General features: G+C 38.3%; 1 long non-coding RNA gene across 1 annotated transcript in view; it reads left to right on the top strand.

The window, feature by feature from the left end:
• LOC136794273 (uncharacterized) overlaps positions 1–20,380 on the top strand; it is a 173,003-nt gene that overhangs the window by 70,343 nt on the left and 82,280 nt on the right. Inside the window, exon 2 of the long non-coding RNA XR_010840820.1 lies at positions 3,129–3,212. This is a non-coding gene — a long non-coding RNA (uncharacterized lncRNA). The remainder of the gene's footprint in view (positions 1–3,128; positions 3,213–20,380) is intronic.

Here is a 20,380-nt window from a genome sequence, read left to right as displayed (position 1 = left end):
AAGCTGGGTCTTGGTGTTGAGATGGAGATCTCTGGGAGATTTTCGCCATTTGATATTCGGTGGAGCTGGGAAGTCTCTTGTGGACCAGTGTCCTGAAGTTGGTTCTCCCACCTCAGAGACACAGCCGTGATGCCTGGCTGGAGCGCCAAGAGCCTTTAATCAATTCGGCTCAAAATGAAAGGGTGAGAAAATAGAAAGGAAAGAAAGGAAGGAAGGAAGGAAAGAAAGAAGGACGGGAGAAAGGAAGGAAGGAAGAAATGAAGGAAGGAATAAAGTAAGAAAGGAAGGAAGGAAAAGAGGAAGAAAAGGAGGAAGGAAGGAAGAAAGGGAGGAAGGAAGGAAGAAAGGGAGGAAGAAAGGAAGGAAGGGAGGAAGGAAGGGAGGGAGGAAGGAAAGAAGGAAGAAAGAAAGGAAGAAGATAAAATAAAGTAGGAAAAATAAAGTTTTTAAAATAAAAAATAATTATTAAGATGAAAAATTTTATTTACAAAAACAAAAAAAAAAATGGGTTGGTCCGAACCCTAGGATAAATGGTGAAAGCAAAGCTCTACAGAAAAAATATCACACAGTAGCACACAGATACCCACTCACAAAAAGAAAAAAAGGGGAAAATATTAATATATCTTGCTCCCAAAGTCCACTTCCTCAACTTGGGATGATTCGCTGTCTATTCGGGTATTCCACAGATGCAGGGCACTCCAAGTTGATTGTTGAGCTTTAATCTGCTGCTTCTGAGGCTGCTGGGAGAGACCTCCCCCTCTCCTCTTTGTTCACACAGCTCCTGGGGTTCAGCTTTGGACTTGGCCCTGCCTCTGCATGTAGGTTGTCCGAGGGCCTCTGCCCTTTGCTCAGACAGGACAGGGTTAAAGGAGCAGCTGATTCGGGGGCTCTTGCTCACTCAGGCCAGGGGGAGGGAGGGGCATGGATGTGTGGTGAGCCTGCGGCGGTAGAGGCCAGCATGACGTTGCACCAGCCCGAGGCGTGCCGTGCATTCTCCCGGGGAAGCTGTCCCTGGATCCTTGGACCCTGGCAGTGGCGGGCTGCACAGGCTCCCGGTAGGGGAGGTGTGGAGAGTGACCTGTGTTCACACACAGGCCTCTTGGTGGCGGCAGCAGCAGCCCTAGCGTCCCACGCCCGTCTCTGGTGTCCGCGCCGACAGCCATGGCTTGTGCCCGTTTCTGGAGCTCCTTTACACGGTGCGATTAATCCCCTCGCCTCGCGCCCCTGGAAGCAAAGAGGCAAGAAAAAGTCTCTTGTCTCTTCCGGCAGCTCCGCACCCGTTTCTGGAGCTCCTTCAAGTGACGCGCTTAAACCCCTATCCTCACGCACCAGGAAGCAAAGTTGGAAGAAAAGGTCTCTTGCCTCTTCGGTAGCTCCAGACTTCTCCCGGACTCCGGCCTGGCTAGCAGTGGTGCATTAACCCCTTCAGGCTGTTTTCACGCTGCCAACTCCAGTCCTCTCCCTCAGATCCAACCGAAGCCGAAGCCCGAGCCTCAGCTCCCAGCCCCCGCCCTTCCCGGCGGGTGAGCAGACAAGCCTCTCGGGCTGGTGAATGCTGGTCGGCACTGATCCTCTGTGCGGGAATCTGTCCGCTTTGCCCTCCGCACCCTGTTGCTGCGCTGTCCTCCGCGGCTCCGCAGCTTCCCCCCTCCACCACCCGCAGTCTCGGCCCGCGAAGGGGCTTCTAGTGTGTGGGAACCTTTCCTCCTTCACAGCTCCCTCCTACTGGTGCAGGTCTCGTCCCTATTCTTTGTCTCTGTTTATTCTTTTTTCTTTTGCCCTACCCAGGTACGTGGGGGTGTTTCTTGCCTTTTGGGAGGTCTGAGGTCTTCTGCCAGCGTTCAGTGGGTGTTCTATAGGAGCAGTTCCACATGTAGATGTATTTCTGATGTATCTGTGAGGAGGAAGGTGATCTCCGTGTCTTACTCTCCCGCCATCTTCTCTCTTCTCTCTTCTCCCCAAGCATGTTGTTATGTTTAAAAATATTTATGGACTTTCCAAATACTTTCTGTTATTGATTTCTAGCTTAATTTAACTGTGGTCAGACAACATACTTCTAATATTTTGAAAACTTTTATATTCATTGAGACTTGTTTTATGGTCCCAAATATTTTCTATTTTGGTAAATATTCCAAAAGAATGTGTATTTTGCTGTTTTTTTAATCTCTAGAAATTTGACTTTGGTTTTTAAAATTAAAAAAATGTTCCATGTCTCTCCTTATCATGTCCACTTTCATCCACTTTCCTAGACATATAGAGCATATTTGTAATGACTGTTTTAACATTCTCTTTCATGTGTGTTATTTCTGCATCTGTTTGTACTGAGAGATTCCTCTTTTGCTTCTTTGCATTCCTGGTATCTTTCTGACTTGATGTCACATTGTGAATTTTATATGTCGTGTGCTAAAGTATTTGCATTTCTTTTAATATTTTTTGGACTTTATTCAGGGAAGCAGTAAGTTACTTGGAAACAAGTTGATCTTTTCTAGGTGTGGCTTAAAACAATACCTTTCTAAGGACTCTACCCAGTGCCCCATGATGTAGGAAGCTCTCCACTCTGAATGTATGAATTATGCTCACGCTCATAACCGAGGCTCAAGGGGAGCTCTCTGTAGACTTCTGAGGTTTGCTCTTGTGTAGCTGTCTCTCTGCCCTACAAATTTGTGGCATCTTGACCTTTCTGGACTCTGAACTTGTCTTTCAACTCAGGAATACCTGTAGATTCTCTTTCAGTTCCCTTTCCCTGTACTGTATTGTGGAAACTTCCCTAGACAGCAGGGTGGGGCAATCTTAGGGCTTACCTTGTTTTGTTTCTGTTCCCTCCAAGGATCATTTTTCTGTACTGCCTATTGTCCAATATCTGAAAACCACTGGTTTTTAAAAAATATTTTTCTGGGCTTTTCTGGTTGCTTAAGGGAGTATGGTAAATCTTAGACCTGTTACTTCCTTATTCCTGGAGGCAGAAGTAAAAACATCACTTTTTAAATGCTATTCTTACCCAAGACATAATGAGAAGTCTGCTTCAGGTGGTTCAAATTTAGAAAATATCAAGTGACCAATTATTTTTAATGCTGTTGTATATACCTTCAATACATTTAAAGTCTTTTTTTCTATTCTACCCATTGTAGGAGACAACCTAGGTTAAATCCAACTTGCGACATACTTGGTGTCTACATCTGTGCAGTGGAACATCACAGGAGAAACACACACAGGTAGGAGAACTGTCCCCCCTTAACATCCATAATCATGAACATATATCTATTAAGGTATAAGACTAATACCAAGGTTATTAAAGAAAAAAAAAAGTTAACAGAACAAACTGAAGAATCTTACAGAATCTTTATCTTCATAACTGGACACAGTAAACTTTGCAGAAGTGAATCTAATACACACAGTTCCTTTCAAACCTATGTGTTTGCAAAAAGCCGCAGTGCAGAAACTATTTCTGGAAACAGATTCAGGCACATGGGGTGGTGAAACAAGCTCATTTTGGCACATGGGATCCGGAGGACATCAGAGCAATTAGAAGTGGAGGTTAGGACTGAACCGAACTGGTGGGTAACATTAGATCTATTGCCTCCACTTGCAGATATTTGTTAGACATGTGAGATCAGAGCCTAGCTACTGGCCCAGGGCAAAGTCCCACGGAACTGTTAATTAATGGGGAAAAAAAATGGACTATGTTTAAAAAAAAAAGCTTTTAATAGAAAATAGACTGTGGTTTTTTTTAAAATACAGCTACAAATTTTATGAAACGTTAATTAAAACATGATTGTTATTTAGACCAACAAAATCTTTAAATAAAAATATTTGAATAATTATGCTTCCCTTGAATGTAGTCTCTGATTCTTATCCATAGTAATTTATTGTTCCGTTTAAAGTACAGTTATTTTATTTTTTAACATCTTTATTGCAGTATAGTTGCTTTCCAATGATGTATTAGTTTCTGCTGTATAACAAAGTGAATCAGCTATACATATACGTTTATCCCCATATCTCCTCCCTCTTGCATCTCCCTCCCACCTTCCCTATCCCACCACTCTATCTGGACACAAAGCACTGAGCTGATCTCCCTGGATTATGCGGCTGCTTCCCACTAGCTATCTATTTTACATTTGGTAGTGTATTATGTCCATGCCACTCTTTCACTTCATCCCAGCTTACCCTTGCTCCTCCCTGTGTCTACAAGTCCATTTTCTATGTCTGCGTCTTTATTTCTGTCTTGCCGCCAGGTTCTTCAAAACCATTTTTTTTTTAGATTCCATATATATGTGTTAGCATACAGTATTTGTTTTTCTCTTCCTGACTTACTTCACTCTGTATGACAGACTCTAGGTCCATCCACCTCACTACAAATAACTCAATTTCGTTTCTTTTTATGGCTGAGTAATATTCCATTGTATACGTGTGCCACATCTCCTTTATCCATTCATCTGTCAATGGATACTTAGATTGCTTCCATCTCTTGGCTATTGTAAATAGAGCTGTAAAGAACACTATGATACATGATTCATTTTGGATTATGGTTTTCTCAGGGTATATGCTCAGTGGTGGGATTGCTGGGTCATATGGTAGTTCTATTTTTAGTTTTTTAAGGAACCTCCATACTGTTTTCTATAGTGGCTGTACAAGTTTACATTCCCACCGACAGTGCAAGAGGGTTCCCTTTTCTCTACACTTCTCCAGCATTTATTGTTTGTAGATTTTTTGATGATGGCCATTATGACTGGTGTGAGGTGATACCTCATTGTAGTTTTGATTTGCATTTCTCTAATGATTAGTAATGTTGAGCATCCTTTCATGTGTGTGCTGGCAATCTGTGTATCTTCTTTGGAGTAATGTCTATTTAGGTCTTCTGCCAATTTTTGGATTTGGTTGTTTGTTTTGTTGATATTGAGCAACTTATAAATTTTGGAGATTAATCCTTTGCCAGTTGCTTCGTTTGCAAATAATTTCTCCCAAACTGAGGGTTGTCTTTTCATCTTGTTTATGGTTTCCTTTGCTGTGCAAAAGCTTTATAGTTTAATTAGGTCCCATTTGTTTATTTTTGTTTTTATTTCCATTATTCTAGGAGGTGGGTCAAAAAAGATCTTGCTGTTGTTTATGTCAAACAATGTTTTTCCTATGTTTTCCCCTAAGAGTTTTAAAGTGTTTGGCTTTGCAGTTAATTCTTTAATGCATTTGATTTTATTTTTGTGTATGGTCTTAGGGAGTGTTCTAATTTCATTCTTTTACATGTAGCTGTCCAGTTTTCACAGCACCACTTATTGATGAGGCTGTCTTTCCTCCATTGTTCTTGCCACTGTTTTGGTAAATTAGTGACCATATGTGCATGGGTTTTTCTCTGGGCTTTCTATCTTGTACCATCGATCTATATTTCTGTTTCTGTGCAAGTACCATACTGTCTTGATTTCTGTAGCTTTGTAGTATAGTTTGAAGTCAGGGAGCCTGATTCCTCCAGCACCGTTTTTCTTTCGCAAGATTGCTTTGGCTATTCGGGGTCTTTTGTGATTCCGTACAAATTGTAAAATTTTTTGTTTTAAATCTGTGAAGAATGACATTGGTAGTTTGATAGGGATTGCATTGACTCTATTGATTGCTTTGGGTAGTATAATCATTTTCACAATATTGATTCTTCCAATCCAAGAACATGGTATATTTCTGCATCTGTTTATGTCATCTTTTATTTCTTTCATCAGTGTTTTATAGCTTTCTGAGTACAAGTCTTTCACCTCCTTAGGTAGGTTTATTCCTAGGTATTTTATTCTTTTTGTTGCAATGGTAAATGGCAGTGTTTCCTTAATTTGTCTTTCAGATTTTTCATCATTAGTGTATAGGAATGTAAATGATTACTGTGCATTAATTTTGTATCCTGTTACTTTTCCAAATTCATTGATTAGCTCTAGTAGTTTTCTGGTAGCATCTTTAGGATTCTCTATGTATAGTGTCATGTCATCTGCAGACAGTGACAGCTTTACTTCTTCTTTTCCAATTTGAATTCCTTTTCTTTCTTTTTCTTCTCTGATGGCTGTGGCTAGAACTTCCAAAACTAGGTTGAATAAGAGTTGTGAGAGTGGGCAATCTTGTCTTGTTCCTGATCTTAGTGGAAATGCTTTCAGTTTTTCACCATTGAGAATGATGTTGGCTGTGGGTTTGTCATATATGGCTTTTATTATGTTGAGGTAAGTTCTCTTTATGCCTACTTTCTGGAGGGTTTTTATCATAAATGGGTGTTGAATTTTGTCAAAAGCTTTTTCTGCATCTATTGAGATGATCATATGGTTTTTCTTCTTCAGTTTTTTAATATGGTGTATCACATTGACTGATTTGCATATATTGAAGAATCCTTGCATCCCTGGGATAAATCCCACTTGATGATGGTTTATGATCATTTTAATGTTTTGTTGGCTCCTGTTTGCTAGTATTTTGTTGAGGATTTTTTTCATCTATATTCATCAGTGATATTGGTCTTTAATTTTCTTTTTTTGTAGTGTCTTTGTCTGGTTTTGGTATCAGGGTGATGGTGGCCTCATAGAATGAGTTTTGGAGTGTTCCTCTCGTTGTTATATTTTGGAAGAGTTTGAGAAGGATGGGTGTTGGCTCTTCTCTAATTGTTTGATAGAATTTGCCTGTGAAGCTATCTGGTCCTGGGCTTTTGTTCGTTGGAAGATTTTTAATCACAGTTTCGATTTCAGTGCTTGTGATTGGTCCGTTTATTATTTCTATTTCTTCCTGGTTCAGTCTCAGAAGGTTGTGCTTTTCAAAGAATGTGCCCATTTCTTCCATGTTGCCAATTTTATTGGCATATAGTTGCTTGTAGTAATCTCTAATAATCTTTTGTATTTCTGCAGGGTCAGTTGTTACTTCTTTTTCATTTCTAATTCTATTGATTTGAGTCTTCTCCCTTTTTTTCTTGATGAGTCTGACTAATGGTTTATCAATTTTGTTATCTTCTCAAAGAACCAGCTTTTAGTTTTCTTGATATTTGCTATCATTTCCTTCATTTCTTTTTCATTTATTTCTGATCTGATCATTATGATTTCTTTCCTTCTGCTAAATTTGGGGTTTTTTTGTTCTTCTTTCTCTAAATGCTTTAGGTGTAAGGTTATGTTGTTTATTTGAGATGTTTATTGTTTCTTGAGGTAGGATTTTATTGCTATAACCTTTCCTCTTTGAACTTCTTTTGCTGCATCTCATAGCTTTTGGGTAGTCATGTTTTCATTGTCATTTGTTTCCAGGTATTTTTAGCTTTCTTCTTTGATTTCTTCAGTGATCTCTTGGTTATTTAGTAGTGTATTGTTTAGCCTCCATATGTTTGTATTTTTTACAGGTTTTCTTCCTGTAATTGATATCTGGTCTCATAGTGTTGTGGTTGGTAATGATACTTGATGCAATTTCAAGTTTCTTAAATTTACCAAGCCTTGATTTGTGACCCAACATATGATCTGTTCTCGAGAATGTTCCATGAGCACTTGAGAAGGAATTGTATTCTGTTGTTTTGCATGGAGTGTCCTATAAATATCAAGTAAGACCACCTTGTTTAATGTATCATTTAAAGCTTGTGTTTCGTTATTTATTTTTATTTTGGATGATCTGTCCATTTGTGAAAGCGGGGTGTTAAAGTCCCCTACTATGATTGTGTTACTGTCGATTTTCCCTTTTATGGCTATTAACATTTGCCTTATGTATTGAAATGCTCCTATGTTGGGTGCACAAATATTTACAATTGTTATATCTCCTTCTTTGATTGATCTCTTGAGCATTATGTAGTGTCCTTCTTTGTGTCTTGTAATAGTCTTCAGAAAATAGACTATGTTAAAAAAAAACCTTTTATTAAATTCTGTTGTTTTTTATTCATGCTAAGATTTTATCAAAAGTTGGAAGATAGTGTTTTATGTTAATATTTCAGTTGTATTCCATTTCAAGTGGGATTGAGTCACCATTAACTTGGTACAAAATAAATGTGCATTTATCCATCATATTCCTTTGCTCATTTCTTTTCTAGTTCTGACATTGAAAGCTTGGGCATACAATAATGCTGAGACATATACTCTTAAGAAATGTATGAACTTTTGACATCTACTTAAAATTAAACAAAACAAATACTTTGTTGAGGGTAAAAATAAACTCTAGATTCAGGTTGAAACAACATAAATGGTGACTTAAAAATGTGCTCATCTTTTCTTTAGGTCACAGTGTTTCATACAATCCTAATTTTGCTAAATTCAGCCATATTTTAGAGTTACATTCAGGCAGAGCATAGAAAATAGCTAAGCTGTAAATTCTAGGAACAGTGTCAATGTCTTATTAAATGTAATTACTGAAAACTAGAAGTTTTAACACCACTTTCTCTTCCCAAATCTTTTATGTTAGATAAGATCTTTGATCATTGATGCCTCGACTCAGGCAATATTGTAAGATTCTCTTGAGACAAAGGTTTATTGGAGAATCTAAGGAATTTTCATTGGTCAAGTAACATTAGGGTGGGCCTGCCTGCAGTGGAGCTGTGGCAGGAGGTCTCTTTTCTCCACTAAGGAAGATATGAGTTATGATTTGCTACTTCTCACCATCTAAGGAAGTTAAATTTATTCATAATGTGATCTCATCAGTCACTATCATGTCTGGCAGGTAATGCTGTTAAAACACAACTGACCAAGAATATATTTTCTACTAAGTAAATGTACTGCAGCTGCAAAAAGTGAAGTGACTTCTTGCCCACTGTCAGTTACTGAGTCAGCACAGGGCCAGGGATGGAAATAGAAAATTCAATAGCTTATATATCTTCAATATTTTTGTAGCACACATAAAACTAGTTCATGAGATGAATGACATACAACATACTGAGTCTTTGTTCCCCCCTCTAGATTGCATTAGCTTACCTTCATTGGTTTTTGCCTCAAGTTAATTTTACTTATTAGGTCTGTGAAAAACATGGCCACGTCCTTGGGGCCTCTGGACATGCACACTGAAACAAATCAATTATTTGAAATGCCACAGTATAAATACTATCAGAATAAGCTCCTTGGGAGAAGAAAGGTGTTATATAATTCAAAGCAGTTTATAAATATCTACTTTCAGACACAGTTTGAGACATGATCCAAACTTCTTTGAATGGGGTTTAAATAGAGCTGCCAATATGATTCCATTTTCTTTTGTTTCATGCCTAGAGTAATGTTAAGGCATCAGAGTTCAAGTGTTTTCTCTAATATTTGTAGAATAGTATAAAAATAATGTAATTACTTATAGAGGGATATATACAGAAAATTACTTTGACTCAGATAGCGCTAGGTTGTAAAGTAGAGATTTATTCCCACTGGGATAGTGCAATCTTTGTTGAAATTTCCATATTGTTCTTTGAGTCAATACTTAACATACTTATAAAATAAGATTCTAAAGTGAATGCATTTTAGGTATTATGCAGTTATAATCAAAGTTCTAATATATTGTTATCAAACGTAATGAGGAATGTCAGGGAAGAGAATTCTGAAAGTCAACATAAGAGAAATTGCAAAGAAGACTTCTACAAACAATGTATAAATAAGTGGAATAAAAATATTGGTTAAAATAAGTTTATGTAAGTATTAAGGAAGCTGTAATTACATAGTTCTTGAATTAAAGGATGCATCTATACAGACATAAGGAGGAAAAAAAATAATTTAAACTCTAAGTACCCTGAAAAGTAAAGTAATTTAGTATAAAGGTGGCTATAAACTATAATTACAATTATAAACTGACATTGCTAAAGTATGCAACTTTCAATGTTAACATTGTGCTTTGTGCTAGACAAATCAAGATCACACATCTCCATTCTAAAGGATATCAGTATTCACAAACTAGTGAGAGAAATAGAGAAGAACTAACTACAAAAAGTGGAATAAATGTATTTTTCTGATAGAGGTATGCAAAGGATTTTATGGGGTCTCAGAAGAAGTTATCAAATCTAGGTTAGTTTGGAAATGAGAAGGCTTTTAAGAAGCTTTTTCTGGAATGTAACAGGCAAAACATGCAGGAATTACATTTAAAAAATCTTCCTGGCCTGGCATGTTAAAAATAAACTGTATCCTTAATTTTATTATTATTATTGTTGTTACTGTTATTATTACTGTTATCATCATCTAAATGTAATGATGACAAAGACATTCTACTGAGGTTAAATCACATGTGTAAAGTATGAAAATAAGAGATAGCATGGCACACTTGAAAAATGCCAAGTATTACATGTGAAGTGTGTAAGGTGTGAAGAAAGGATGGGAAAACAATGAGGTTGGAGAGAAACATCAGTTCAGATTCTGAATGCAGAGCTTAGATTTTTATATCCAAAGTAAGTGAGAAACTTTGAAAGAATGATACAAAGTGAATCATATTTTATTTGCCAGTTTGTTATTACTATTTAGCTTAAAAAGTAACATATTCCTGTGATGAAAAATAATCATATTATTCAAAAGGAAATAAAATAAAAATTAAATATCTCCCTTCTTATTCCTATCATACCTCTCAGTCCAACTTCCCATTTTCAGACATTTTTAGTTGATTCTCTTTTAGGTCTCTGGAAGCTTACAATCTGTGTAGAAACTCCTCTTGTATAACACTTCAAAACATCTCATCCCCCACATTTTCCAGCCTCTGCTCTGGCAATCAGTTCTGTGCAGGTTTCCACTAGCCTCATGCAGATGTAACCTGAGATCATCTCATTTTGGCCCTATGCTAACTTGTTCCCTGTGCCAAGTCTTACTGATGCTACAGAGAACCTACTCAGCACTCATGTGTGGAACACAGATGTGTGGGGACTCCAAGCCCATAGGGCCACTATGAGCCAACGGTAGCTGGGAGTCAATACCTAACTGACTCATTTTATAAAAATTGTTAGATGATCTGGCAGGAGAGCACACTAGTTGCTTGAAGGGGTAGCCAAATTCATCGTTCATCCTTGTATTCGTTTTTCCTACTCTCCTCCTTCAAAACCCCTATGCCTAACTCCTACTTCCTGAGCTTACTTAACAAATAAATTACATGCACACACAACTCTGCCCCAGGCTGTGATTTGTGGAGAACCCATGCTAAGACAACTAGTTCTAGGAACAATAGCACACACTCTGTATGGGAATTTGGAACAGGATCATTTGCTGTTAAAAAAGGAATAGTAATCCTGTCCCTGATCTTAAGAAAATGAAGATATCTCCAGTCCTGTAGTAGCATAAAAATACTGAGTCTCACCTATTTTAGTCAGGATTCTCCAGAGAAACAACAAATAGGATGTGTGTATGCATAGAGAGATTTATGTTGAGGAATTGGTCTCACAATTATGGAGGCTTGCAAATCCACTTTTTGTAAGGCAGGTCTAGTGGTTATGAACTCCTTTGGATTTTGTTTATCTGGGAAGATCTTTATCTCTTCTCTAATTCTGAAGGAGAGTTTTGCTGGTTATAGTATTCTTGGTTGGCATTTTGTCCCCCCTTCAAATCAGTACTTTGAATGTATCAACCCACTCTTGCCTTGTCTGCAAAATTTCTCCTGAAAAATCTGCTAATGGTCTCATGGGGTTCCCTTGAATTTAAGAAATCACTTTTCTCTTGCTGTTTTTAGGATTTTCTCTTTATCTTTGACTTTTTAAAAAACATCTTTATTGAGATATAATTGCTTTCCATTGTTGTGTTAGTTGCTGCTGTATAACAAAGTGAATCAGCTATACTTGTACATATATCCCCATATCTCCTCCCTCTTGCATCTCCCACCCACCCTCCCTATCCCACCCCTCTAGGTGGTCACAAAGCACCGAGCTGATCTCCCTGTGCTATGTGGCTTCCTACTAGCTATCTATTTTACATTTGGTAGTGTATACATGTCAATGGCACTCTCTCACTTCATCTCAGCTTACCCTTCCCCCTCCCCATGCCCTCAAGTCCATTCTCTACATCTGCGTCTTTATTCCTGTCCTGCCCCTGGATTCTTTGAGTTCTGATAACTTAATTACTATGTGGTTTTTGTATAGACTTCTTCAGATTCAACCTATTTAGAAACCTTGGGGCTTCATAAATCTGGATGTACATTTCCTTCCGCAGATTTGGGAAGTTTTTAGCTATTATTGCTTTGAATAATCTTTCTGCCCTCTCTTTCCCTTTCTTCCCCTTTTGGGTCTCCCATAATATGTGTATTGTTTCTCTTGAAGGTGTCTCATTAGTCTCATAGACTATCTTCACTCTTTTTTGTTTTTCTTTCTTTTTGCTTCCTTGACTGGATAATGTCAAATGACATCTTTGAATTCACTAATTATTTCTTCTACTTGACAGAGTCTGCTGCTAAAGTTCTATATTGACATTTTCAGTTTAGTCATTATATTCTTCAGTTCTAAGATTTCTGTTTAGTCTTTTTTATGGTTTCTATTTCTTTGTTGAACTTCTCATTTTGTTCATGTATTGGTTTCCTGATTTCTAATTGTTTATCTGTGTTTTCTTGTAGTTCTCTGGACTTCCTTAAAATGATTATTTTGATATCAAGTAGTTTATGGATCTCCATTCCTTTAGGGTCAGTTACTGGAGCTTTATTAGTTTCCTTTGGTGATGTCATGTTTCTCTGCTTCTTCTTGACCCTTGTATCCTTGCATTGGACTTCACAGGCTGGCTTAGGCAGCAGAAGGCATTCACCTATCACCTGGCCTAGGATTCTGAATGAGTTAGCTAGCAGTCTCCATAAATGGGTGGAACCTATTACTGGGGGCTATGGTCAGTGAATGGGGCCTGCTGATCAGATTCTAAGGTTGTGAGGGACTTGTTACTAGGATTCATGGTCATATGGAGCCCACTGTCAGTTTTCCACAGTTGGTCAGAGCCTGCAGCTAGGGCTCCATAGTCAGGTGGGGCTGGCTAGTGAGGCTCCACAGTCAGGTAAGCCACTGGCAGGGATCCATAGTGAGGTGAGTCTACTGATGGAGCCTTGCCAGTTGGGCAAAACCAGTAGACAGGGGTCTGTAGTTATGTTGGTGGGATTCTAAGGTTGGGCATGGCTACTGATGGGATTCCTTTGTCAGATGAAGCTCCTGGCAAGGCTCTTTGGTGAGACCAGGCTCCTGATGGTGCTCCATGGTTGGGCAGAGCCAGTAGGCAGGGCTATGTGATCCTGAGGTTCCTGAAAGGGCTCCTGACAGGACTCTGTGGTTGGGTATGCCTAGTAAGGGGTCCACTTAGTTGCAAGGCTGCTGGCAGGGCTCCCTTGTGGGACAGAGGCTACTGATAGCCTCCATCACTGGGTGGGGTGGCTCTGGAAGTTCTTGGCCTGGTGGCATCTGCAGAGCCAGGGGAGGCTCCATGGTTGGGTAAAGCTGGCAAGGACTTGGAGGGACTGCAGTTTGGCAGGGCTGGCAAAGCCACCGGTGGAGGTCAGCGGGCTGGTGCCAAGATTCACACTTGCTGGCAGCTGAAAGTTCTGATCCTTTTATTTGTTGCTAGCTCCCCCAGGCAAGCTAGCCATGACAATTCCCCTAGTGTTCTGCATGAATTTATATATAAGTGAGCCACTAAGGCAGTGTCAAATGCTGGGGAAGTTGGATGTCTACCTTGGTCTCTCTTTCACTTACAGCAGAAACTGTGGTCCGAGGGACTCCTTTTCAGCACTGTCCTGTGGTAGATTGAGGGGTAAGTGATATGGATAAAGTACTCTTCTTACCCATTTTGATGCGGTTCTTCTCATTTATTTTTGCTCCACTGGTGTGTTGTAACCTTTCCCCTGGGTTCCATAATTCTCACAAATTATCTCTCTCACCCTCATTCGTATATAATTTCTGTTGGGGGTGGGTACTAGGACCTGGGACTTCGTATTCTTCAATCTTGCTCACATCATTGAGACTGGCAATTCCAAAATATGTAGGGTGGATCTCAGACTGGAGACCCAGGAAGACCTGATGCCCGAATTTATGCCCGAAGTTTGGCAGGCTAGGAAAATTTAATGTTGCGGTTAAGTCCAAAGACTGCTGGCAGAATTTCTTTTTTGCTTGAGGGGGGTCAGTCTTTGCTATGATTTGATGAGGTCCAACCACATTATGGAGGGCAACTGGCTTTACTCAAGGCCCACAAATTTAAATGTTAATCTCATCCAAAAACATCCTCACAGAAACGTCTAAAATAATGTTTGGCTACATATCTGGGCATCATTACCTAGTCAAGTTGACACATAAAATTAACCATCACAATCACACACCTGGGATGGATTTAAATGAAAGTGTAGGGAGAAGAGAAAGTATTGGGTTATGCAGAAACTATTGCACTTGAATGGAAGGGGACAAGGGACAGTTTAAGGATTGTGGAGCTGTCTGGTTACTGTAAACTACTTTGGATGCACTGAAAAAAGAAAATGACCAGTTAATGACCATTATAGTTAATGATCAACCGTAGGCATACTGTCAAAACCAGAGTTGCTATATGGCAGCTTCTAAGGACATTTACACCTGTATTTGCAGGGAACATTTTTCTGAAAAATTAGGCCCGGCATCTAATTGTAAGTGTAGCAGAGCAATAAAGAATGCATAGCCTTAATGGTTCCCTGGTGTCAGAGACAAGGCCTTGATAAGAAGGGACGGTGACCTAGAATCATGGGAAGAAGACATTAGGACTGGCAAACTTGGCATTGTTGAACAGCCAGGTTGCCCTTAGTTCTCTGTGCAAGCAAAGAATATGCAACTAGAGGGGAAAAAAAAGACTACTCTTGCTTGGAGAATCTGTAAAAACCTCAAGAAAGACCAGCATCTCAAAACTTGATATTTTGTAAAGTCTGCAACTTCTGCCCTTGCCACTCTCCATTTACTCCAGTCCACATCATGATAAGAGCCTTAGCTAGAAAATAAAGTTCTTGCTATGGGAGAAAAGAGCTCACAAACTAAAGAAATCATAAGATTTGGCTAACATGTGCCATCAGGAACCAGAGGAAAATGTGTGGGATCTTGAGGATGTTAGAATTCATCCTAAGTTATAAGCCTGGGTAGGGAAAAACTTATTGTTCTGGGAGTCATGTTTAATCTGCTTAAATATACCTCAGAATGGCTTCTTATACATTGGACATAACAATGATCTTCAATGATAAAATGGAAATACTGGGACAACTTTGACATAGTAATAAGCAAGGGGCCAGAAAGCTCAGGAAAATGGGAATGTTTGAATGGTTTCATTATGTGAGACCAGAGAACCTATCTACTGGCTGTTTCCCAGGAGGTCACAGGGATGTTCTCTTTGCTTAGACAATAAGAAATGTACTAGTGAGAACGATACTAGCTTCTTGGAGAATTAGTTGTAGTTAACATCTGGAGGTTGAGATTAGGAGTAGAAGATGATGCTATGAGACTGGCTCCCTAGAATCAAGAGTAATGGGGTTCAAGAATGGTGGAAGCCAGCTTGAAACACATAGTTTGCAGAGATAAATTAGATACAATTACTAAAATGAGCACCAGAATTGAGAATACTGAATGCTCAGATTTCCTGTGCTAGAGAAAAACAACCAGGATATTTTGTCTCAGAACAATTTGTGGCTAAAACTAAAAGATTACGGTGTCTCATAGTGCATGATAGACCATCAGTTAAATATAGTACTATCTGACATATTAACAACAACAAAAACAGAATGTCTGGTGAACAGAAGTCTGAAGTTAGACACTGCAATGGAAAAATCACAGTGCCTCACCCAGTTTCCTGATGTAAGTCAATTCACACACCCAACACCCATTGATTGAAAAGAGACCAGATTTCACTGAGAAAAGTCTTTGCAACATCAACACATTAATTTCTGAGAGAAATTCTAATTTTTCCCCAGGTGGCTATAGTTATTTATCAAGTAAGCTATTCTGGGGAAAGGGTAATACCTAGACTCTATGATGATTATTTGGATAAAAATCTGAGATAACACTGATACCAGAGGACCCAAAATGTCTTTATGGTCTTGATAAAGTGGGAGCTGATGGAGTCCAGGATATAAATGGCACTCTGGCTCAAGTTATTTTCTTGATGAGTTCAGTGGTCCATGTATCTACTCCGAGGATATTTCCATGGCCACTGAGTATATATTTTACGACTGGAAGAACTCTAAAATTTATTTCCTGACCTGTGAAATAAGTGCCATAATTGTAGGAAGGGTCAAGTGGATACCCCTTAATCTGTTTCCTGTTGACCAGCAAGAACAGAAAATCAGAAGCAACGATATATCCCCAGAGGAACTGCATAGATTAGTGCTACTGTTATTGAAAGGACTGTGGAGAGAGGAGTTGGCAACATCGTATCTCCATTTAATTTTCCTCTATGGCCCCTGTAAACACAAATTGATCATGACAGATTAGGATGCAATAACAGAGCATTAAACAAATGGTACTCTCAGTTCCTTTATTGGATATGGTATCTTTAGTAAAAAATATAAACACAATCTCTAGTACTTCATATTATAGCTATTAATTTGGTGAATGTAATCTTTATAATGCCAATCAGTGGAGGATTAAATTCAACTTGTTTTCAAGTAGAAAGAACAGTTTGTACACATTCACTTGCCTGAGGTCTTTTGCTTTTGATGAGATTCTTGATTGTGTTGACATTAGATAGAACACATGTTGGCTTTACCAATGGGCCTGGGAGTGGATGGATAAATGTTTTCCTGTTTCATTTCCTGCGAGATTAATGTAAACTAATTTTTCTAATGTTCCTCAGAAACGCATTAGAATTGAGTTTTAATCACCTGTGATGGTAGCCAACTCAATAACCTGCTCATATATTTGCTTTTCTTTCTTCTCTGTTTCATTCACTGTTTTGCTCATTCTTGGAATCACTTCCCAAATAAACTACATTTATTAAAGCCTTAGTCTGAAGCCCTGCATTGGAGGAATCCAGACTAAATATTTCACTACAGGACTAACTAATAAATACCTTTATCTTGAGACATTATATTCTTCCCATCTGAAAGAGAATTATTTTAGTACTTTTCTCTTCCACCTTGATAGATATACTATCATTATAAATTTATCCACTGGTTTCTTGAAGCACATAAAAATATATTTATAATTTATTTAAGGATTTTCAAATTTAGAAAGTTTCTACTAACTTTTCACTGTGTAAAATGAAAACAGTACTTTCTTTCTTTATTTTTAATAGACCTTTATTGGAGTATAATTGTTTCACAATACTGTGTTGTAAAACAAAGTGAATCTGCCATATGCAAACATATATCCCCACATGCCCTCCCTCTTGAGCCTCCCTCCCATCCTTCCTATCCCACATCTCTAGGTCATCACAAAGCACTGAGCTGATCTCTCTGTTATGCTGCTGCTTCCCACTAGCTAACTATTTTACATTCAGCAGTGTATATATGTCGATGCTACTCTCACTGTGCCTCAGCTTCCCTCTCCCGACCCCCGTGTTATCAAGTCCATTCTCTATGTCTACGTCTTTATTCCTGCCCTGCCACTAAGTTCATCAGTACCTTTTTTGTTTGTTTGTTTAGATTCCATATATATGAGTTAGCATACAGTATTTGTTTTTCTCTTTCTGACTTACCTCACTCTGTACAACAGACTCTAGGTCCATCCACCTCACTACAAATAACTCAATTTAGTTTCTTTTTATGGCTAAAGTAATATTCCATTGTATATATGTGTCCATCTGTCAATGGACATTTAGGTTGGTTCCATGTTTTGGCTATTGTAAATAGTGCTGAAATGAACATTGTGGTACATGACTCTTTTTGAATTTGATTTTCTCAGGGTATATGTCCAGTAGTGGGACTACTGGGTCATATGATAGCTCTATTTTTAGTCTTTTAAGGAACCTCCATACTGTTCTCCATAGTGGTTGTATCAATTTACATTCCCAACAAAAGTGCAGGAGGGTTCCTTTTTCACTAAATTCTTTCCAGCATTTGTTGTTTCCAGATTTTTTGATAATGACCATTCTGACCGGTGTGAGGTGATAACTCTTTGTAGTTTTGATTTGCATTTCTCTAATAATTAGTGATGTTGAGCAGCTTTTCATGTGCCTCTTGGCCATCTGTATGTATTCTTTGGTGAAATGTCTATTTAGGTCTTCTGTCCATTTTTTTAATTGAATTGTTTGTTTTTTTGATATTGAGCTACATGAGCTGTTTGTATATTTTGGAGATTAATCTTTTGTCCAATGTTTCATTTGCAAATATTTTCTCCCACTCTGAGGGTTTCTTTTCATCTTGTTTATGGTTTTCTTTGCTGTGCAAAAGTTTTGTAGTTTAATTAGGTCCCATTTGTTTATTTTTGTTTTTATTTCCATTACTCTATGAGGTGGGTCAAAAAAGATCTTGCTGTTGTTTATGTCAAACAGTGTTTTTCCTATGTTCTCCTCTAAGAGTTTTAAAGTGTCTGGTCTTACATTTAGGTCTTTAATCCATTTTGGTTTTATTTTTGTGTATGGTCTTAGGGAGTGTTCTAATTTCTTTCTTTTACATGTAGCTGTCCAGTTTTCACAGCACCACTTATTGATGAGGCTGTCTTTCCTCCATTGTATGTTCTTGCCACCTTTGTGTTAAATTAGGTGACCATATGTGCATGGGTTTTTCTCTGGGCTTTCTATCTTGTACCATTGATCTATATTTCTGTTTCTGTGCAAGTACCATACTGTCTTGATTTCTGTAGCTTTGTAGTATAGTTTGAAGTTGGGAAGCCTGATTCGTCCAGCACCGTTTTTCTTTCTCAAGATTGCTTTGGCTATTCGGGGTCTTTTATGTTTCCATACAAATTGTAAAATTTTTTGTTCTAAATCTGTGAAGAATGACATTGGTAGTTTGATAAAGATTGCATTGACTCTGTAGATTGCTTTGTGTAGTATAATCATTTTCACAATATTGATTCTTCCAACCCAAGAACATGGTATATTTCTCCATCTGTTTATGTCATCTTTGATTTCTTTCATCAGTGTTTTATAATTTTCTGAGTGCAAGTCTTTCACCTCCTTAGGTAGGTTTATTCCTAGGTATTTTATTCTTTCTGTTGCAGTCGTAAATGGGAGTGTTTCCTTAATTTCTCTTTCTGATTTTTCGTTGTTAGTGTATAGGAATGCCAGAGATTTCTGTGCATTAACTTTGTATCCTGCAACCTTACCAAATTCATTGATCAGTTCTTGTAGTTTTCTGGTAGCATCTTTAGGATTTTCTATATATAGTATCATGTCATTTGCAAACAGTGAGAGTTTTACTTCTTTTCCAATTTGTATTCCTTTTATTTCTTTTTCTTCTCTGACTGCCATGGCTAGGACTTCTAAAACTATGTGGAATCAGAGTGGCAAGAGTGAACATCCTTGTCTTATTCCTGATATTATTGGAAATGCTTTCCGTTTTTCACCTTTGAGTATGTTGTTTGTTGTGGGTTTGTCATAATGGCCTTTATTATCTTTTTTTTTTTTTTTTCGGTATGCAGGCCTCTCACTGCTGTGGCCTCTCCCATTGCGGAGCGCAGGCTCTGGACGTGCAGGCTCAGCAGCCATGTCTTATGGGCCCAGCTGCTCTGAGGCATGTGGGATCCTCCCGGACCAGGGCATGAACCCACGTCCCCTGCATCGGCAGGCGGACTCTCAACCACTGCGCCACCAGGGAAGCCCTGGCCTTTATTATCTTGAGGTAGGTTCCCTCTATGCCCATTTTCTGGAGAGTTTTTATCATAAATGGATGTTGAATTTTGTCAAAAGCTTTTTCTGCATCTATTGAGATGATCATGTGGTTTTTATTCCTTAATTTGTTAATATGGTGTATCACATTGATTGATTTGCATATATTGAAGAATCCTTGCATCCCTGGGATAAATCCCACTTGATCATGGTGTATGATTCTTTAAATATGTTGTTGGGTTCTGTTTGCTAGTATTTGGTTTAGGATTTTTGCATCTATGTCATCAGTGATACTGGTTTATAATTTTATTTTTTTGTGATATCTTATTTGATATCACCAACACCTTTTGGTATCAGGGTGATGGTGGCTTCATGGAATGAATTTGGTAGTGTTCCTCCCTCTGCAATTTTTTGGACGAGTTTGAGAAGGATCATTGTTAGCTCTTCTCTAAATGTTTGATAGAATTCTACTGTGAAGACATCTGGTCCCGGACTTTTGTTTGTTGGAAGATTTTAAATTACAGTTTCAATTTCATTACTTGTTATAGTTCTGTTTATAGTTTCTAATTCTTCCTGGTTCAGTCTTGGAAAATTGTACCTTTCCAAGAATTTGTCCATTTCTTCATGGTTGTCCCTTTTATTGGCATACAGTGGTTTGTAGTAGTCTCTTAAAATCCTTTATATTTCTGTGGTGTCAGTTGTGATTTCTCCTTTTTCATTTCTAATATTATTGTTTTGGTTCCTCTCACTTCTTTTCTTTTTGAGTCTGGCTAAGAGTTTATCAATTTTGT

This window comes from Kogia breviceps, chromosome 5 (genome assembly GCF_026419965.1).
Source record: "Kogia breviceps isolate mKogBre1 chromosome 5, mKogBre1 haplotype 1, whole genome shotgun sequence".
Lineage (NCBI taxonomy): Eukaryota > Metazoa > Chordata > Mammalia > Artiodactyla > Physeteridae > Kogia > Kogia breviceps.
Note: the sequence above shows the minus strand (reverse complement) of the source record. Positions and strands in the feature narration are given on the sequence as shown.